The sequence below is a fragment of the Lynx canadensis genome, chromosome C2 (genome assembly GCF_007474595.2).
Source record: "Lynx canadensis isolate LIC74 chromosome C2, mLynCan4.pri.v2, whole genome shotgun sequence".
Taxonomy (NCBI): Eukaryota; Metazoa; Chordata; class Mammalia; order Carnivora; family Felidae; genus Lynx; species Lynx canadensis.
Genome location: NC_044311.2, coordinates 25,901,549 through 25,922,181, shown reverse-complemented (window position 1 = coordinate 25,922,181; position 20,633 = coordinate 25,901,549). Strand labels below are relative to the sequence as shown.

The following is a 20,633-nucleotide window of genomic DNA, read 5'->3' as shown; positions in this document are numbered from 1 at the left end:
ACACATATATTTTGTGAAATGATTACTGCAGTCAAGACAATGAACATATCTGTCAACCCATATAGTTACCTTTTTTCTAGTGAAACACTTAAAAACTACTCTCTTAGAAATTTCCACTGCACCAAAACAGTATTGGTAACCGTAACCCCCATGCTATATGTTATTATTCATCCTATATAACTGAAACTTTGTACCCTCTGACCAATGTCTCTCCATTTCCCCCATCTTCCCCAGCCCCTGGTAATCACCATTTGACCCTTGGGTTCTATGAAAAAAAGTGTTTTAAATATTAGGACATAAAATGCATGAAGCATTTAAGAAAATTGTTAAACTGGACTTGATCAAAAATTTTAAACTTCTGCTCTATGAAAACCAATGTTAAATTGAAACGACAAGCCAAAATGAGCACCTGGGTACCTGGGTGGCTCAGTCAGTTAAGCGTCTGACTTTGGCTCAGGTCATAATCTCATGGTCCATGAGTTTGAGCCCTGCATCGGGCTCTCTGCTGTCAGCACAGAGCCTGCTTCAGATCCTCTCTTCCCATGCCCCACTCATAAACGTGCTCTCTCTCCCTCTCTCAAAAATAAACAAACAATAAAGAAGAAAAGAAAAGGCAGGGCAGGGCGCCTGGGTGGCTCAGTTGACTGAATGTCTGATTTCTGCTCAGGTCATGATCTTGCAGTTCGTGGGTTTGAGCCCCATGCTGGGTTCTGTGCTGACAGCTCAGAGCCTAGAGCCTGCTTCAGATTCTTTGTCTCCCTCTCTCTCTGCCCCTCCCCTGCTTGCACTCTGTTTCTCTCTCTCTCTCAAAAATAAATAAACATTAAAAAAAAAACCTCTCTAAAAAAGAAAAGACAAGCCAAAGACTATAAGTAAATATTTGCAAAACACATACATGATAAAGGATGCATATTCAGAATATATAAAGAACTTTACAAGTCAATAATAATAAAGCAAGCCAATTAAAAGAAAAGGGCAAAAGGTGTAAATAGATACTTCACCAAAGGAGATACGTAAATGGCAAATAAGCACATGAAAAGATATTCAACATCATTAGTCATTAGAGAAATGTAAACTAAAACCTTAATGAAACGCCACTACATACTACTAGAATGACTAAGTTTAAAAAGACAGACATTTCCAAATGTTAGTAAGGATGTGGAGCTGCTGGAACTCTCACACATTGCTGCTGGGAATGCAGAATGGTGCAACCGCTTGGGAAAACAGTTTGGCAGTTTCCTTTAAAGTTAAATATGCACTTACTCTGCCACACAACAATTCTACTCATAGAAATGAAACCGTATATCCACCCAAAGACTTGTACATGAATGTTCATAACTACTTTCTTCGTAATAATGAAAAACTAGAAACAACCCAAATGGCCATCTACTGGTGTAACCGGTTGTGTACAGTACAATACTACACGGCAGAAACAAGTCATAGGGATGAATCTCAAATGCATTATGCTAAAGCCAACACCACAAAAGGCTACATACTGCATAACTCCATCTATAAGGCATTCTGGAAAAGGCAACACTACCGGACGGAGAACAGATCAGTGGTGACCAAGAGTTAACGGTCGTGAGAATCAGCTACAAAGGGAACTTTTGGTGGTGATGGGGGATGTTCTTTATCTTGACTGGAGTGGTTGTTTGCCTCCTTTGTCAAAACACGTCAAACCATACTCTTAAAAAGGGTGAGTTTTATGTGAATTTTCCTGCAATAAGCTTGACTTTAAAAAAATGAGGCAAAGATAGTTTACATTTATGCATGGACATGGAAGGCTGTCCAGAGAATATTGCTGACTAAAACTGCAAAGGTGCAGTGCATCTGACCAAACATCTGAACAAACAAGCAAATCTATTTATCAATTATGTATATGTGCAGAGAGAAAGATCTAAAATAATACACATTTCACACTTGGGGATGGAAGTATGTAGGATAAGAGATGGAGGGAAATTCCCTCTTTACTCTTATACATATTTGTATTGGAAATTTTTGCAATGAGTGTAACTTAATTTGTAACTTAAAAGATATATTTTTTAGCAGAATCAGAGTCTTGGCAATCTTAGGAGTAAGGAAGGAAGAAAGGAGGGGAATAAAAGGTGTCTTTTCTCCATGTATGAGATCCAACAAGTCCCTGCCAACGTGCTGAGAGGAACAGATAGAACATTTTGATTGGTCCTGCCAGAGAACAGATCTCTGAGCATGTTCTGGCCTGGAATTAACGATGATTCAGTTATGCTAAGGCCCTGGCCACCTCCTGCTGGCAGCTGCACCAGCAGGAGAGAGATAAGACAGGGCAACTGAGAGGCCCAGGGAAAGTCCCTCCTCACAGCTCCCTGTCCTCTGACAACTCAAGCTGAAATCAGAGCCAGAACCCATGGAGCCTCGAGATGCAACAGAAAGACCCACCAGAGAACCAGAAAGTCTAATTAGACGAATTAGACTCACCAAGGCCTTGAATCTGCAGTTCTAATCCCAGGGCAGGGAGCTTGCTGTCCTCACTTTCAGGGAAGAGATTTGCACCGAGTTGGCCTTGAACTACCTGGATGCAATCACAATAACAACAATAATCTTACCCAATTCAGTGTTTCTCAAACTGTGCTAGAGGTGCTCCCACTGTAAGAGATATTCCATTTTTACAAAGTAGAGGAGTTCCCATAAATTGAGAAACACTGTCTACTTTATGCTCCTCTTGGAAATTTACAAAATATATATGTATACTAAAGCCACTGGCGTGTCCTGTAGTAAAGAAACCATTTTACTTGCTCTTACCTCTCAAAGTATTTGACTCTCAAACCCATTTTTATTTAATTCTTATTTGATTCCCCCTTTTCTTCTTATCTAGGTTCTATACAATAAATACATTACTGATGTGCTAGATAAATAATTGCAATGTAGGGCTTTATTTTTTTATAAAATCTTTTTTTATCATTTTCCCCCATTTGTTGTTCATGCAGTGAACAACAGTGAGATTAGACTTGTAATTCCTATTTTACAGATAAGAAAACTAAGGCTTATGGGAGGCTCTGGTGACAGCAGCAGACAGCGGGTCACTGGCAGATGGAGTGATTACCAGCAAGACTGGACCTGAACCCTCGTGCTGGTACACTGAGCCAGAGGTCATCAGTGCTCCCAGGCCTGGACTTGTTCTCCAAGGGAACATCAATCAACCTCATCTTTACCTGGAACTGGACCTAGAAATGCTGTGAGTCCAAGAATCGTTCAGCTCTGAAGATGTGAAAGCACACTCCTTCCTCTGGTAGGGAGGACAGGAAATCTTTTATGGTAGGAAGTTAGGGAGGGCTGGAGACTTCAGAGGAGATCTCCCAATGGTTTACGATGACCGAGGAGTGATGGTTCTTGAACTGAAACCTGTAAGGAGGGAAAACACCCTGATTCCCAAGCAAAGCCAGTTTCCTGGTGTTACTTATTTCAAGGACGATAGAAAGGTATGAACTCAAAAGAATAAAGCCACCAAAGAACATAACAGATCTTAGCCCCACTTTTGAAGGTCAGGCGGTGAGTTTACCCCAGATTTCCCCTAGGGTGAACCCCAGAAAACTTAGTTGAATTCACTTCATTCTCTTCTAGCCAGTCCAAATGCATGTTTCTAGTTAACCACTGTTGGAACTTACCATGTGTTCATTGCAAAATTTTATTTTTACATATTTATTGGAAGAACATTACCACCCCAGTTCCCCTGCCTCCCCCCTACCTAAACCCCACTGCCTCATCACATCACATCCAGCACAACCCCACTTACAGACAGTGGTTCTTCTTATCTTCTAGGAGATTAGATGGAGTACAGAGGAAGGGCTGCCCTCACAATTTGATTTGGTTCAAGGTAAAGACAAAGCATCATTTTCAAATGATCTAGTCTCTGTCCAGCTGGAGGTAGCAATCATACCTTTCTATGGCATGTGGCTGTGTTGTTTGGCAAGGCCCTAGAACAGGACCATTCCTAACACATCGATAGGCAGATGCTGACCAAGGCTCTGAGGTAAAGGGTGGGAAAGGGCACTGCCTGTGCCACATATAATGATGCATCCTCCCATGGCATCGTGGGAAGGGAGATATTGGCCAAGATGAACAATAATCGGAAGCTGCTGAGGAGACTTTTAGAATTACAGACTTTTAGGAAACAATACGCTATGACACAAAGGACGTACACGGGGACTGCAGTCCATGCTGCTTTGGGGTCCGTGTAATTCCTGTAACCAGGAGGTTCTCCATCCTGTAGGCTATCATGGAACAAACTGCATAAACTGGGAGCCACAGCGTTCCATATTACTCCACTCCTTAAAGTCTTAAAGTGCTTTAAAAATACTCAGCCCACAGAGAAAGGGTGGCCTGCAAGGCCAAATATATAGCTATACAATCTTGGATAAGAACAGGTGACTTTTTTTTTAAGCACTAGAGAGAAAAAATTTTCCATCGAGTTATCATGGATTATGTGATTACCTGTTTCCTTATATACAGAGTTACCCAATATAACTGTGATGTTTCACAAACACATGCATGTCCCCAGGAAGTGGAGGCAAAAGGCTAAACTGGAGAAGATGGAAACAGAGAAAGAATGATTCGGGAAGGTAAGAGAGAGGTCAGAGGACTCATTCATTCATTCAACAAATATTTACCCAGTTCCTACTGTGCTCCAGGCAAAGATCTCGGAGTTGGGGATTCAGTGTGAATCAAATGTAAGAAATTTCTAGCCCCCAGGGACTTAACTTCTAGTGGGAGTCTCAAGACAGACAAGAAGCATGTATAATAAAAGGTCCATGTTATTATATTATTCATCGTAATCAAGAATAACGGAGAGATATAATTAATCAAGAGAGCCTCATGAAGGGAAGTAAAAGGTAAGAAATTAGAAAGGTAAGAGAAAAGTTTGCCTTTAGTCCTCAAGGGGAGGTTCATGAAAGAGTCTGAGGCAATTCTGACCTTATGGGATGGAAATACCAACATCAGCCACTGTTCACTAAACATCTATTGCACTTGTACATATGTACTTGCACATTTTTTGAAAGCCTCACAACAACTCCATGAGGTAGGTGTTACTACCTCCATGCGACACATGAAGAAACCAGGGCTGATAAAGGCAATTGAGGTCATCTGCCCAAGGCCGCAGAGCTAGAACACAAAGCTGGCTGCATACCCCAAAGCGTGGATTCTTTACACTGTACTATTCAGCCCCGGGCCCAGACACCACAGGGAGAGGGCAGGTGGGTGAGGGAAACTACTCTGGCCCAGGGCTTAGAGTGGGCATGAACATGGCCTTTCCAGGGCCACCAACAGGGCCTCTTGTCCAGAGTCCTCAGAGGGAAACAGAATGGGCTGAGCCTAGGTGACAGATGCTGGCAGATTCTGACAGCCTGGAATAGCAGAAGGTCACTTCCAAATGGGAATGACTCTACAGTGACTGGATGGGGGATATTTTATATGTGCTCAGTGCATTCCAGCTCCCACTCATGCTGGGAATTGCTAGCAGGGACAGTTTGCCTTGTGTTCTCCCTGGCCTGACAGTCAATTCCAGAATACCTGTTCTTCTATACTCCCACCCCTTCATGTCCAAATGCTCCCAGTTTTCTCAAGTTTAAATGTTTCCTCTCCACGAAGAGTTTGCCAGGAGGAATGTGTTCTACCCCCCAGCCCCCAGGAACTTCCCTAGCACATTCTTGGATCTTCATTCTTGGCACTTGAAGGCAGTGTGCGTGGGGTCAACAGCCACAGTTTAAGCATGGCTTTGAAGCCATTAGCCAGTTCAAATCCTGACTCTGCCACTCACTGTGGGGAAACTCTTCAGGAGTTCAATAAAGATAATATTCCTTGATGTTATCTCTATGAAGTAGAAGTGGTTAACCTAGAGTTTCCTTGGGCTAGAAATACCCACGTCTCAGGATTCCGCTTTTTCCCTTCAGGACTCCTGAGGAGGGGTCTCCACGCAAGCCTTACAGCAGCCAAATGGGAACACTTTATTACTTGTAACAACCCAGAGTCTGGGAAAGGCTGCGTTGGAAGGTGTTGGCTAGGCCTGCAAGCCACAGAGGGTGGCCTGCTTCCTCCCCCAAAGAATTGTGATGGCCAGCCCTTCTTTGAGCTTCTGCTTTCCTTCCTCCACGCGCCCCCCCCCCCGCCCCCCCCCCCCCCCCCCCCCCCCCCGCCCCGCCACCACCACAGGAACAAGAATGAAGAAGATGCAACAGAGGCCACACCTGGGTAAGCAGCCCCTAGGAAGACTCCTGACCCCATGTACAGAAGGACAGGTGGCTCTCCCACAAAGCTGATCTTTAACGTGGAGTGATGCTGCCTGTGGGCAAAATGGCCCAATCCATGTCCTGGGTTCTGACCAACCAGACCGATAACTCCTTTCCTTCTAAAAAACATGGAGACATAAATTTAGAAGGGGATGGCCCAGGGTGGAAGTATGGGGAGAGAGGTCTCCTCTTTAACAGTATGGATTTGATATAGCCTTCTAAACTGCCTTACACAATGCTGCCACATAATAGGGGCAATCTAAACTACTCAGAAATAAGAATACTTATGTGGGTATGTATATATGCAAATACGAGTATAGATCTAGTCTGTGTGTTCAACCTTATAATATGCTACTTAGCTGTATTTTATTTCTGAGTAAGTTGTTAATCACTTGAGCACAAGGCTCATGACTGCTTGATCCCTTTATTCCCCTAAGTGTCAACTCAGATACACAGCAGGCCTTCAAAGTGTGAAATCGGTTAATGAAATGGTTTGGATGGTATACACAAGACAGATAAACTACACTGCAGTACATCCAAAACCTTAAGAGTAATTCACACTGGGGCATCTAGGTTGAGCATCCTACTTTGGCTCAGGTCATGATCTCATGGTTCATGAGTTCGAGCCCCACATCCAGCTGCTGTTAGCACAGAGCCCACGTTGGATCGTCTGTCCCCCTCCTTCTGCCTCTCCCTGCTTGTGCTCTCTTTCTCTCTCTCTCTCAAAAAACATAAATAAAAAAACATTAAAAAAAAAAGAGTGATTCATACTGGATCAAGAATTCCGTTGTGATGTTTCAGAACAGACTTTTCTATTGTCAAGGGAATCATGAGTTTGCAGCTGCAGAGGAGTCAGCTTTAAATGAAATGACACATGTAAGGCAGCTTGCGCATAGGCTGGTCTTTAAATGTGAGGTTCCAGAGGTCCCTCTCTGAATTGGTGCCTTTGTGAGGGCCTTGGCTCCCACCTGCCTCCCCCAGGCTCTCTCTATGATGTGCCAGACTCCTCCCATGTCAGTGATACCACCTGGCCCGCGACGAAAGAACCAGCTCAGCCCAGCTCTAGCTTCAGGAAATAAATGTCATCAACCCCTGAAAAATAGACTTCAGAGAGGAAGATGCTGACATACCGTCAATTACAGTCTGGGATTCTCCACACACTGCCTGAAAAATGCATGAACCCAGTGTATTTGTTTGCTAGGGCTGCCCTAACATAACACCACAGATTGGGTAGTTTCAGCAAACAAATGTGTTTTCTCACAGATCTGGAGGCTAGAAAATCTCACAGATCTGGACAGGAAAAAAAAAAAAATGGGCCACGTTTTCTATCTTAGGTGCCTAAAACTAAAAACCTATGAATGTGGAGTAAGTAGATTTGGCATGCACCAGATTTAGCATGCTCCAGATCACCCAGAGGGTTTGTCAAAACACAGATTTCTGTTTCTGACTCAGAATGTCTTCGAAGCTGGGTGGGGGTTTACATTTCTTAGATTTCAAGGTGCTGTTGCTGCTGGTCTACTTTAAGAACCACTAGTCTAAGGTTCAGTTAGCAAAAGGAGTGTATCCACAGTGATTGAATTATTGGGGCATAATTATCCAGATAACCATTTGTTTCAATGGGGAATTCTGGACAAATTTATAACTGCCCTAGAGAATTCTACTTTGTAGCAGTGTTCTTCTGGTCTCATCTTCTATGTTCCTCCCCTCCCTTTACCATTGTATTCACCCTAAAAGCATGTATAACCTTATTTCCAGATTACAGTTGTAACTATATTTCACTTTATTGGTGCAGAAATTCTCTGGAAGAGGCCTGTGGTTTGCAAATTCAAAGACATACTTTGAATTGAAGCCAATTTAAATATATAGCTCATTACTTTTTTTGTCTTTCATATAGACTCCAAATTTCTTCTACAATTCCCCCTTTATGTATCAGTTTGAATTGCATTTTTAAAACTGAATGGTTCTTGAATTAGGAACTCCACAAACCCAAGGCAACTGGTAAGCGGTAGCATCCAAAATGCAAATGACCTTCTAAAGTAATTTTCCATTTTTATTCCTGCCCTATTTCAGTCAGTCTGGGAGATTCTTGGAAAGAACATGTGCTAAAAGCATTTCCATTTATATTAGTAGTTGGCTCCATAAATAGCCAATTTGTTCTACTTTTCTCTGGATCATCCTCAAACCTATTAGCCTAAGCTGAGTCACACCGTCAAAGAAAGCTGACATGGTTTATATTCAAATAGATCAAACTTGTTAGTCCCGGTATACAACTATAAACACATTTAGAGAGAAAAGAAAAAGAAAACTACAATATATTCCCAGAAATCAGTAGTGTTTCTATACAGTAATAATCAAATAGCAGAAAGAGAAGTTAAGAAAACTCCATTTACTTTTTTTAATCATTTTATTTTTTAATTTTTTTTTTTGAGAGAAAGAGAGAGAGAGAGAGAGAGAGGGAATCCCAAGTAGGCTTTGCACTGTCAGCACATAGCCCAACATGGGGCTCAATCTCATGAACTGGGAGATCATGACTTGAGCCTAAATCAAGAGTCGATGCTTAACCGACTGAGACACCCAGGCTCCCTACCACTCCATTTCCAATTGCACCAAAAAGAATAAAATACCTGGGAATAAACTTAACCAAAAAGGTGAAAAACGTGTACTCTGAAGACTATACAACACTGATGAAAGAAATTGGAGATGACACAAATGGAAAGATACTCCATGCTTATAGACTGGAAGAATTAATATTTTTTAAATGGCCACACTACCCCCAAAGCAATCTAAGATTCAATGCAATCCCTCTCAAAATACCAACAGCATTTTTTCACAAAACTATAACAAACAATACTAAAATTTGTATGGTACCACCAAAGACCCTGAATAACCAAAGCAATCTTGAGAAAGAACAAAACTGGAGGTATCACAATTCCAGATTTCAAGATGTACTACAAAGCTGTAGTAATCAAAACTGTATGGTACTGGCACAAAAACAGACACACAGATCAATGGAACAGGAACATATAATCCACAATTATATGGTCAATAAGTCCATGACAAAGGAGACAAGAATACACATTGGGGGAAAAACAGTCTCGTCAACAAACGGTTCTGGGAAAACTGGACAGTTACATGCAAAAGAATGAAACTGAACTGCCTTCTAACACCATACACAAAAATGAACTCAAATGGATTAAAGACCTAAACATGAGACCTGAAACCATAAAAATTCCAGAAGAGAACACAGGCAGTCATTTCTCTGACATCTGACATCGGCCATATATACCACCATTGTTTTTGCTGGTGACCTCTCTCCAGCCATAGTGGCCTATTTGTATTTAAAACGGAGTATGGGGCGCCTGGGTGGCGCAGTCGGTTAAGCGTCCGGCTTCAGCCAGGTCATGATCTCGCGGTCCGTGGGTTCGTGCCCCGCGTCGGGCTCTGGGCTGATGGCTCAGAGCCTGGAGCCTGCTTCCGATTCTGTGTCTCCCTCTCTCTCTGCCCCTCCCCCGTTCATGCTCTGTCTCTCTCTGTCCCAAAAATAAATAAAAAAAAAACGTTGAAAAAAAAAAAGAAAAAAAAAATTTAAAACGGAGTTGGGTGACTCAGTCAGTTAAGTGTCTGACTTCAGCTCAGGTCATGACCTCAAGGCTTGTGAGTTTGAGCCCCACCTTGGTCTGACAGCTCAGAGCCTGGAGCCTGCTTTGGACTCTGTGTCCCCCTCTCTCTCTACCCCTCACCCACTCATGCCCTCTCTCTCCTTCAAAAGTAAATAAACATTCAAAAAATAAAAATAAAATGGAGTCTGTCTTTACTTATTGTTTTATGAATATAATTGGCTTTTTAAAAATAATGAATGTAAAGTGTTTACTATGCACTGTTTACAGGAAGGATCAAGATATATTAAAAGAGCTAGTGGGAAGCAATTTTCAAAGACCCCAAAGACAAAGTCTCTGGTGAGCCCTTTTTCTCCCATGTCTGCTGGCTCTTATGAAAGCAATCTCCTGTTCTGTTTAGTTCCATATTGTCAGAAATTTGAGGAGCAGCCTCAATTGCACATGGCCAAGCATGTTGCCATGTGTTATCATTGCTGAGGAGCTAGATTTACCCCTTCCGTGGCTGTCCCTCAGAACCCGGATTCTTCCTCTGTGCCTAAAACAGCCTCCCCTCATACTCTCTTGCAACTTGAAAAACACCATCTCACCTGCATCCTCTTTATTATCAATCTCATTGAGTCAAATCTCAGCCCAAAGTTGGTGTGGAGACCCCAGAAGGTGTTCCAGGGTAGAAGTTTCATCTCATGACTTCTCAGATAAGCAACCTAGAAGCTCATAACTTGCCACATACAGGGTGAGCAAAATGAATGGCACATGGTAGGGATTCAATGGATGTCGAATTAAATAGAAGCTTTACGATCGATTTCTTTATCACTTCATCACTGCTGTTCCTCATACTCTGTCACTGTTCTTTAGGTAACACTGATTTTTTTCTCTAAATCTTAAGCCAAGCATTTTGTGAGATCATCAAAATGGAAAATTCCAGAAATCCTCATGTCAAAATCACAGTTCCATTTGTTCTCTTTCAAATCGTTTCTCTTTGAAAATTGTCCCTTCAATGGGGTGCCTCAGTGGTTCAGTTGGTGAAGCATCCAAGTTTGGTTCAGGTCATGGTCTCACGGTTTGTGAGTTCGAGCCCCACATCGGGCTCTCTGCTGACACCTCAGAGCCTGCTTCGGTACTCTCTCTCTCAAAAATAAACATAAAAAAGTAAAGTACAAAATTAAATTAAAAAATAATAAAATTGTCCCTTCAAGATAAAACCACACAATATGTGATTTTGGAAGTCACTTGATTTCCCTAAGCCTGTTTCCTTATCATAGGAATAACAATAATCACTCCTTTCAAAGGTTGCTGTAAAGATGAAATAAAATTATGTGTGTGAAATCTCTTAAGGGCTAGCCAAACCTTATCATTATCATTACCTTAAACTCAGATCACAGCAATACTGATATTCAACATTAATAGCTACCTAAAACAGAACAGCCTCACTGATGGAGCTTTCTTTAAAAGGTTATACTACTCTATTTAGAGTTTAGCCATTTTCTCTTCCGTATTTTTTTCTTGTTTTCCCACAGCCCTTCATTCCTTGAATCAGTGGCATTCACTTCCTCAGGAGGTAGGTGGGTAGGTCAGCCTGGTTTTGGGAATCCCGTGGCAGAAGCGGGGGGGCTGGCTCCCCATAGCGTAGACCTAGAGGAGAAGCCATATCCAACACGGCATCTGGTGGTAGAACTACAATGTCTGAGGGAGAAGTCCAGGCAGAGGGGCCTGTGAAGCCCTGGACATGCTAGGACAGTGTGGAGAATGCAGCCAGAAACTTCTCAGGGCCACAGAGGGATGTGGAAAGGACTGAGAAGATGGCAAAAGAGCCCTGACAGTTTGCAAAAAGTGGATGCGATCAGCAGAATAGTAGGGTCTGAAGCAGATGAAGCTTCGAGATGGGAACGGCCATGAGGAAAAAGGACAGCTGTGGAAGCTGACCTCCGAAGATGGCCCTCAATGAAACCACACCTCCTGATGGTCATGGACCTGCGCAGTCCTCTCTCACACTGAATTTGGGTTGGCCCTGGCACTCACTTTAACCAAGAGAATAATGGCACAAGTAACACAGTTCCAGGCCAAAGTCTTAAGAAAGCCTGGTAGCTTTTACTTGTGCCCTGGTGGAAGTCAGCTGCTTTGTGAAAAGCCCAGGTCTTTCTGCTTGTGCAGAGAGACCACGCGAAGGAGTGCCAAGGGCCTAGGGCTGTCCCAGACCAACCAGCTCATGGCTGTCAGGAACAAACCTGTAGTCTCACAAAGTCAGGTTTATTAGCCCACTGCAGTGAAACAGACCACATCCAGAGGAACCACGGGATGACTCACCAAAGGTAGAGTTAGCATAGGATTGGAGGGAGGGATGGAGTTTAGGTGGAATATAAATGAAGCTGAGTGCTTTGTTTCTGAATTGAAGAAATCATTTTATTAAATTGAGGTCATTGAGGAAACTCAGTGTAAGGTGACATTAAAAGCCAACAATTTTCATGCAAAGCATTTGCAGAATACGTATGCATTATATGAGGAGGGATGAGAGGGCTCAAGGAGGATGAGTGGGGTGCAGACGGAGGACAAAAGATGGGGGTGCATGAGAGAGTTTCAGTATTCCAACCCAGTTACAAATTGGAACAATGGAGGTCTGCTAGGAGCCGGGCAATGGGATTATGACAATAATCCTGGCTGGCTTAGGAAGTGCCAATGGATTCAAAGCCACACATAACATTCTAATTCTTTCGATGGCTATCATTTAAAAAAATTGGGATGCCATCTTTCATAGATCATAAATTCACATACCACGAAATTCACCATTTAAGAATACACAAATAAATGATTTCAGTATTAAATCAAAGGTTCAATTGGCTCAAAGCAAAGCAGGCTCCGTGTAAAGGATTCCATGTCAGATCTGGACTGTGAAGCGGACCCCGAGGTCCTGTTTCCCGGAATGCTATAAAGTTATAACAGATGGAGAAATCTGTGTCCAGAAACTCTGCATGTGCATCGCAAATCAAGGCTGTTTGGGCATGTCACGCTTACTGATAAAAATTCCTGATAATCTATGATTTTAGAAAGCAAAGTTTCTCATGAACAAGAAAGATGGATGTTAGGGCACTTCCAGCTGCAGTGTGTCCTTGGCTAAAATATTTCCTTCTGTTAACTGTGCGTCTGACATTATCCATGTCTCTGATTCCAGCCTGATGAATGGCTAGGCAGATGTTTACATTCATGGTCTGAGCTGATTTTTACTTTCTCAGAGTAAAGAAGGCAACTCAGGACTTCCAGGCCAATGGAGCCTCCAGCGGGCCCAGTTCCAGCTGCCATCTGATGGCCGCTGTGAGAGAGGCCCCAAGCGAGGTTAGGAGAATCAGCTGAGTCCCACCAACCTGCAAAGCTGGGAGAGAGAATAATGTCTTGCATTTAGCTGCTAAGTTTGGGAACGGTTTGTTACCCATAGATTATGGAATCACCCAGGCTTGAAGCAAACCTCTCCCCTGATGGCAGGGAAGACCCCCCAAAATGAGATCATCCTCAGGTAAGAAGGAAACAGGGGAGAGGAGTGAATCGAAAGTAGATGAAGCACTTAGAAGAGACTGAGTGTTACCCTCTGGTGATAGAAGTCAGAAAGCAGCTACCCCTGGGGGATGGAGGTTTGACTGGAAAGAGCATGAGGGAGCCCTCTGCATTGCTGAACATGCTATGTGTCTCGATCTGGGAATCGGATGCATACCTACTTAAGAATTCATCAAGCCGTATGCGTAAGATAAGTAGAAATGGAGCTCAGGAGCTGATTTCTATTACAGAGGAATAAAGAAAAGTCAACCAATTTCGTGAACTATATACCTGCCACAAACATACTATATAAGTGAAAATAAGAGATTATGACAGACACATGAAGGAAACAAATATTTATGTAGGAGAAAAAGTACAAATTATGAATTTAAGGAGGAACATGATTGTGAGCAGAGAACTTAAGAAGAGTATAAAATTACAAAATTGCTGGAATATTCACTCAGAATTCCTATTTTATGAATGAAATTAGAAATAGACTTTACCTCTTCAAGGTCATGTCCCTGGAATTAGAGATGGAAGGAAGCTTTGAAACCCTCTTTCACTAGTTCTCAAACTGGGCTGCACACCGGGATCACCTGGGGAGATTTAAAAATACTGATGCCTGTGCCCCTAGAGATTCTGATGTAATTGAGTTACAGTGCAGCCTGGGATTCAAGATTTTTAAGATCCCCAGGTGGTTTCCGTGTGCTGCCAGGATTGAGAACCACTGGTCAATTTCAACCACTCTTCACAAATGAGAACAGAGGCCCAGTACTGACAAATGGCTTGCAAAGTATCCATTAATTGGCCAAAGCCAATTTTCTCTGATGTGCCTTAATAGGAGGGAGCTGTGGCATGGATAATACCAAACAGTGAATAATCTAAAAATAATTTCTATTTGGTTTGGGAAAGCAGCACGTGACTTCCCGGCCACTGACTGGTCTGCTAATTCAGTTTGGCTCAAATCAATGTGCCTTTTCCTGAGTTTACACTGACAGCCCAGGCCTGTGCTGAGGTGTGGAAGGAAGGCGGCCAAACTAAATATTGACCATGGTCAGTTCCCCAGCTGTCCAAAGCACACAATAACTATACAGACGTGCGGACTTCTCTTTCTTACCAGAAGACTCCACAGAGGGACAAAACTAGCTTTTTCCTGACCCTGTGTTCTGTGAGCGGTGGGTGCCTGAGGCATGAAGAGGGAGTGAGGGGGAGGGGCTAATGGTTATCAAGGGGCATTTTTGTGCCAGGTTTCATGCTACCCATTCCTATAAACAGCATGTGCTCCAGACAACTCTATGAGTTAGGCATTCTATTATCCTCGTTATAGAGATGAGGAAACTGAGACTTAGGTTGTAGAAGCACCAAAGCAGAGCCAAGATGGAAACTCGGGCTTACTTTACTCCGTCCAAGAGGGATAGTCGAGGCCCGAAACTGAAAAACAAGCTGCAGGAGGATCCTTGGATTTTAAGCCCTGAACAGGCCCTGCCTCCCTACTTTTCAGCCCTAACAGTCTAAAGGCAGCAGTAAAGAGGCCTCCAGAAGTGCCTGTGGCAGCCACGAGGAGCCAACTACCAAGATCCCCAGCTGCGGCTTCTCCAAAATCCATCGCCTGATGTGTGCCAAGCTCACACTTCCCAGGCATTGTGCTGCTCCCCTCCGATGTCTGCGTCCAGTAGGATATGAAGGGGGCCCGTTCCTGGGAGACATGGGACTGTGACAGAAGCTCTGCCAAATCTTCCTCAGACGGCAGGCAGCGGGAATGCTTGGGCCCAATCTTCTCTCCCTCCCTCCTTTCCCAGGGTGAGGTTTGCATGGCAGTCTGATGGCTCTCTCAGCCTTTTCCTGCTCCTTCTGTTTTCTCTCACACGGGTGGTTCCCTGAATAAAACCCTTGGAGTGTTCAATCCCATGCAATGCCCCTCCCCCACTGGCGCCCCCAACCATATATGCATCACTGTGGGGGGAAAGGAGGTCATCCTCTGCTGACTCTTCTAGAAGAACATGGTCCGAGATTTTGAAGGTGAAGTCTACAGAGGAACAAGTTTCTCAATATGTTTGCCCTTGTCATTGGTCTTAGTGCCATGAAGGAAGACAGCCTAGGCAACAAATAGTTCACTAGCACACCAACTAGCCCTAATTCATTTGCCAAGAGTTACCTTTTACTCCAGGCATCCAGGAACACCAGTGCCAACTTAAAAAGGGTAGGGATTCTTTTCCGATTTCACATCCTTTGGGGAAGACATTCAAGCCCTGCAGCCTCAGTGACTCCTTGTAGGGAGATTCTCTTCCATCTTTTGCTGCTCCTGAAAGAAGAAAGCAGATAAATGATATGCTGATTCTAAAACACCTAGAAGGGGGGCGCCTGGGTGGCTGTCAGTTAAGCACCAGACTTCGGCTCAGGCCATGATCTCATGGTTCATGGGTTCGAGCCCTGTGTTGGGCTCTGTGCTGACAGCTCAGAGCCTGGAGCCTGCTCCGGATTCTGTCTACCGCTTTCTCTGCCCCTCCCCCACTCATTCTCTCCCCCTCTCTCTCTCCAATAAACATTAAAAAAAATTTAAAACACCCAGAAGGAAAGTGGTGTGTGCCACAGTCACCAATATCAGTCAGAGTTGTTCTGGAAGTACCGACCAATGCCATCAGATAAAAGAAAGGAAGAAGAGGTGTTTTGAAAATTATTTATTTTTTAAGTTTGTATTTTAATTCCAGTTAGTGAGCATAAAGTGCAATATTAGTTTCAGGTGTACAATATAGTGATTCAACATGCCCAAACATCACATGGTGCTCATCACAAGTCACTCCTTAATCCTCATTGCCTATTTCACCCATCCCTCCCCGCCTCCCCTCGGTTCCTTCTCTAGGAAAGGAAGAAAAGGTTTAAGAGAACCCATTAAGTATGAAATTAATACACAAAATATGTAAATAATAGCTAACTATAAATGTAGTAGAAGAATTTATTTACACTAGCACAAAACAGATTAATGTCCAGGAACAAATTTAATAAAAATGGGGCAAGGCTACTATGAAAACTTTAAAACTCCACTGAGGGACAAAGAAAACCCACTTTCAAAAAATCAAAGATACCCTAGCATTAGTAGAAACAATACTTTAAGATTCAATTCTCCAAATATCATAAGAACTGATATTTGAGAAATATGCATTTAATGCCGTTCTGTATTAACCCTGTCTTTTTGTTTTCTGTAATTCTGATTCTTTGACACCGGGCTAGCTTACCCTGGAGGAACTGCCCCTCCCAGGTTAGTTAATTCCTAGAGAGAGCAAATAAAACCAAATGATCCAAAACCCACAATCCCAACCACCCTCTTTATCACAGTCCTTACTCCTCTTCTTCTCCCTCCCCACCATCCTCCTATCCTAACCACCCCAGGGTCACAGCACCAGGTCACCAGGGGCTGCCCCTACACTCCAGAGCCCTGGGAAATTATTCAAACTGGCCAATCCTAAACCTGTTTATTGTGCCTCACCTTTTTCTTCCCAAGATCACGGTAGAGACTTCAGCCCACTACTTCCCTTTCTCTCTATGCCTGAGATCGACCTCTGTGTCTTCTGTGGCCTGAGTGGTGCGGCACACTCCTCTTAGGAATTGTAAGAAACTTCTCTTTTCAAGACAATGGTCTCCTGATCTGTTGGCCTTATTGAATCTCGAGTTTTTCTATTATTACACTGTATTTTAAAGCACAATCCAAGGAAAATACCAGGTTTTTTTGTGTGTGTGTGTGTGCTACTGAATATACAAAAATAATCAAGTGGTTATTATGAAGAGAACCATGAAAATTCTGGCAAATGAAAATGTAGGTAGGGTAGTGGGGAGGAAGATAGAGTGGCTGGTGGAAGGTGGGGAGGCAGAGATGGCAGTGAGTTATGAAATGGTTTATGGGTGTAGTGGGTGTAAATTTCAGTCCAAAGCACTCAAGTGTGAAAGAAATATTTATTTTTAGTAATTTGACTTCAGTCATGTCAGGGCCTCATGGCCCACAGCCATCCTCCCCCACCCTGCTCTAAGAATCGTGGGGCTCATCTGATACCCAGGCGTAAGGGTGGGCTTCTGATTCTTGGTGGCTCATCTATCCACCCTGCATCCTTGGTTGAGGCTGATGCAGCTCCTGGGTCACCTCCCAGGCAAGAAAATGTCTGTGACGTTTAGATTGCTATATGCCGTGTGGAAGTGGACTCTTCAGGGGTGAACTCAGAGGAGCATGCCAAACAGGAGCACAAGGACACAGGCCCTGGAAGATGAGGGGTGGGTGACATCTGGGAACGCAGACACTCAGTTGAGTGGGGGAGGGCAATGGGAATTAACTGTGAACATTCTGAATAGTGACAGATGCCCATACAGGGTGTTGTAGGAGTGCTGGGAGGGAGAGCAGTTTCACAGAAGAGGGGTCTTTTGAGCTAGATCTTGAAGGATATAGCTGATTTCATATGGCAAAAATTGGTAGGTGTGCACAGGGCACTGCAGTAGAAACAGCATGAACAAAACTCAGGCTAAGGTGAAATCAGATCTGATTTCCTGAGCCCACCTTCATCAGTGGAGGGAGGGAGGCAACTCCCAGGAAACTGCTGGGACCAGGGCATGAGCCATGTGGCTGTTGATTAACCATTCCATAGACCACAGGTCATCTTAGTGACTGCTGGATACAAAGTACAAAATTGTGGATGATGCCATCTCTGTGGATATTTCCAGGTCTGAGTCAAAATTTAGAATGTTTCCTTCAAACTTCGAAACTGAAGATCCAGGGGTTTCTGGGTGTGCCTTTTTTCTGCTCCCTAATTGGAGTAAATTTACAACCTGGATTTACCATGGGTTCACTGCCTGGCTAGCCCCTCTCCTGGAAAAGGCCTTAGAAGGGACAGAAGATCCTACGATAATCCAGTGGGAGCCAGAGGTGTAGACAGCGCTGCTTGTCAGATCCGAATCTAAGCAAGGTATACTTTTGCTTGCACCTCATCAATGGGGAGAATTCATAGGATCTTCAATTTCCTTTATCCACATTACTCCATTAGTCACATTAGCAGCAGCAAATGCAACCAGGAAACACCAGATGCTTCAGACTTCTTTCTGTATACATTTCACTTTCCAACGCAGGTAGCAGAGTTTCTCAGTCATAATTCCCATCTAGAATTTAACTGGTTTCCAACTTTCTTTAATGCGTTCAAATGAAATGCTACCCTAGTCACTCTGAATTTCCATTTGTTTCAGTCACCTGGCACTTCCACACGGGAATGCACTGCTCCCTGCTGCCTAGTGAAGACTCTTGCACATAGTAAAGGAAGAAAAACATTTTTGGAATCCGTATTTTCATTTTCCTTTGGGGTTCAAAAGTCCTACTACTTCTTTGTAACAGAGTTGAGACCTTTTTTCCTAAGGAAAATATACTCACTTCACATGATAAACGGAGCTACTTCAAAGGTGCATGTGTTAAAAAAACCATAGAAGGTATCCACTGAGTTATTTCTAACCATCATGAATTCTCATTCAACTATTACTTAGTGAACCCCTGCAGAGCAGGTGGCTGTATAAAGAAGGAAAAACAGTGGCGCCTGGCTGGCTCAGCCGGAAGAGCATGTGACTCTTGATCTCAGAGTCATGAGTTCAAGCCTCATGCTGGGTGTAGAGATTACTTAGAAATAACTTAAAAAATAACTTAAAAAAAATAAGGTAAGTAAAATAACTTAAAAAAAAAAAGGTAAGTAAAAACACACAACCCGTTTTCCAGGAAATGACTTATCTACTTGGGGAAGTAAGACCCATTTATTTAAAACATGAAGCCACACTGCTCAAGGCAGGATGTAATTCAGCCAGTGTCTCCTCTAAAGTCATATATTCCTAAAACACAGTCGCATCAGCATGCCTTCTATAGGCCAGGCATTGGGCTTGGAGTTTCAGGGTAGCATTCTGAATTCCCAAACAATCTCATGATGTAGGAAAGCTTTTAGAAAGAATATGAGTAGAGGAACTAACCCAAGAAGTCGTTTCCCACCCAAGATTTAGTTTTCCTAAATCAAGAAAGTAACCCAAATCTTTCAAAGTTCAGTTTTTATGAGACACTTGAGTATTCAACATACCAGGATCACATAAGAGTGTTCATTAAATCAACTAGGAGGTGCAAAATGTTGTATCATGGTAAATTTGACTATCAACCAGTAGATTTATCTTAGAGGGGCTTCTTCAATATCTTATCCTTCTAAGGGAAGATTCTTAGAAGGAAACCAATTTCAAGATTACTGTTACAAAATAGGTAGTCAATGGACAGCGTCATCAAAGTGCTCCTAGACTAATCGGGTCTTCATATGCTCAGACTGACCTCTGCTGGATAGTCTACTAATGTGTTAACATGTTTGTTTTTTTTTTCCTCTTGAGCTAAATGTGGCTAGGGAACAAGCATTTTCCCCAAATTATATCTAGTATTTAGATTTACATAGTTCAGTTCACAGATATTCATCAAAGCTTCTACACTACTTTACAGCAAAATCTTGCATTGCACTTGGCTGCCAGAGGCAACCATCAATGGGTAGAGTAGGACACTGACAAGGTTACACGAGCTACCCACTCTCAACACTCTTTTTGATATTCTCTATGCTTTTATGCAGCCCAGGCCCTCTAGTGTGTACCTCAGAAGTATGTAAGTGTGTTTGCCATGTAGGCCCAATTTCAGGGGCTCACTGGGTAAAACCACAGCTCCCCGCAAGTGTCTTGACATCTCAAAGCTGGACTCCACTCTGTAGAAGTCACTTATGCCCCTAAATAGCCAATGGAGACAAGTCTTATGTGTATATTGCAAACCAGCTGAACTTTGAGATAGAGTCATATGCTCCAATTCATATAAAATTCCAGATCATAAATGATACTTTTCAATTTCTAACATCCTTTTAAAATAATGTCTGTTTCTGATAATAAAAATTAAATAATTATTTTTATTTTAAAATTTCGTAAAAGAAGGAAAAATTAAAGAAAATAAAAATTGCTTATAACTCCATCAACACGTTACATTAAAATTTTGGTTTATTTTGTGCCCATCTTTTTCTTTCTGTGTATGTATGACTGTGCGAGTATAGGTGTATACCCTGACCTGGATCCATCCATTTTGTAGCTTGTCTTTTCACTAGTATTATATTGTGATGATTCCTCCAGTTATATATACTCTTTTTTTAGAGAAAGAGCAAGCATGGCAGGGGCAGAGGGAGAAGGAGAAAGAATCTTAAGCAGGCTCCAC

General features: G+C 42.8%; 1 protein-coding gene across 3 annotated transcripts in view; it reads right to left on the bottom strand.

Moving 5' to 3' along the window:
• Positions 1-2,467: 2,467 nt before the first annotated feature.
• HACL1 (2-hydroxyacyl-CoA lyase 1) overlaps positions 2,468-20,633 on the bottom strand; it is a 55,420-nt gene continuing 37,254 nt past the window's right edge. For 2 of the 3 annotated variants that reach the window (XR_003971674.2, XR_003971676.2), the window contains 3 exons: positions 15,555-15,701; positions 3,189-3,378; positions 2,468-2,548 (listed from right to left, as the gene is read on the bottom strand). The gene's annotated coding sequence lies outside the window, so the exon portion shown is untranslated. Of the gene's footprint in view, positions 2,549-3,188; positions 3,379-10,987; positions 11,006-15,554; positions 15,702-20,633 lie in introns of those variants that run through there. The other variant, XR_003971675.2, reaches the window with a different exon arrangement.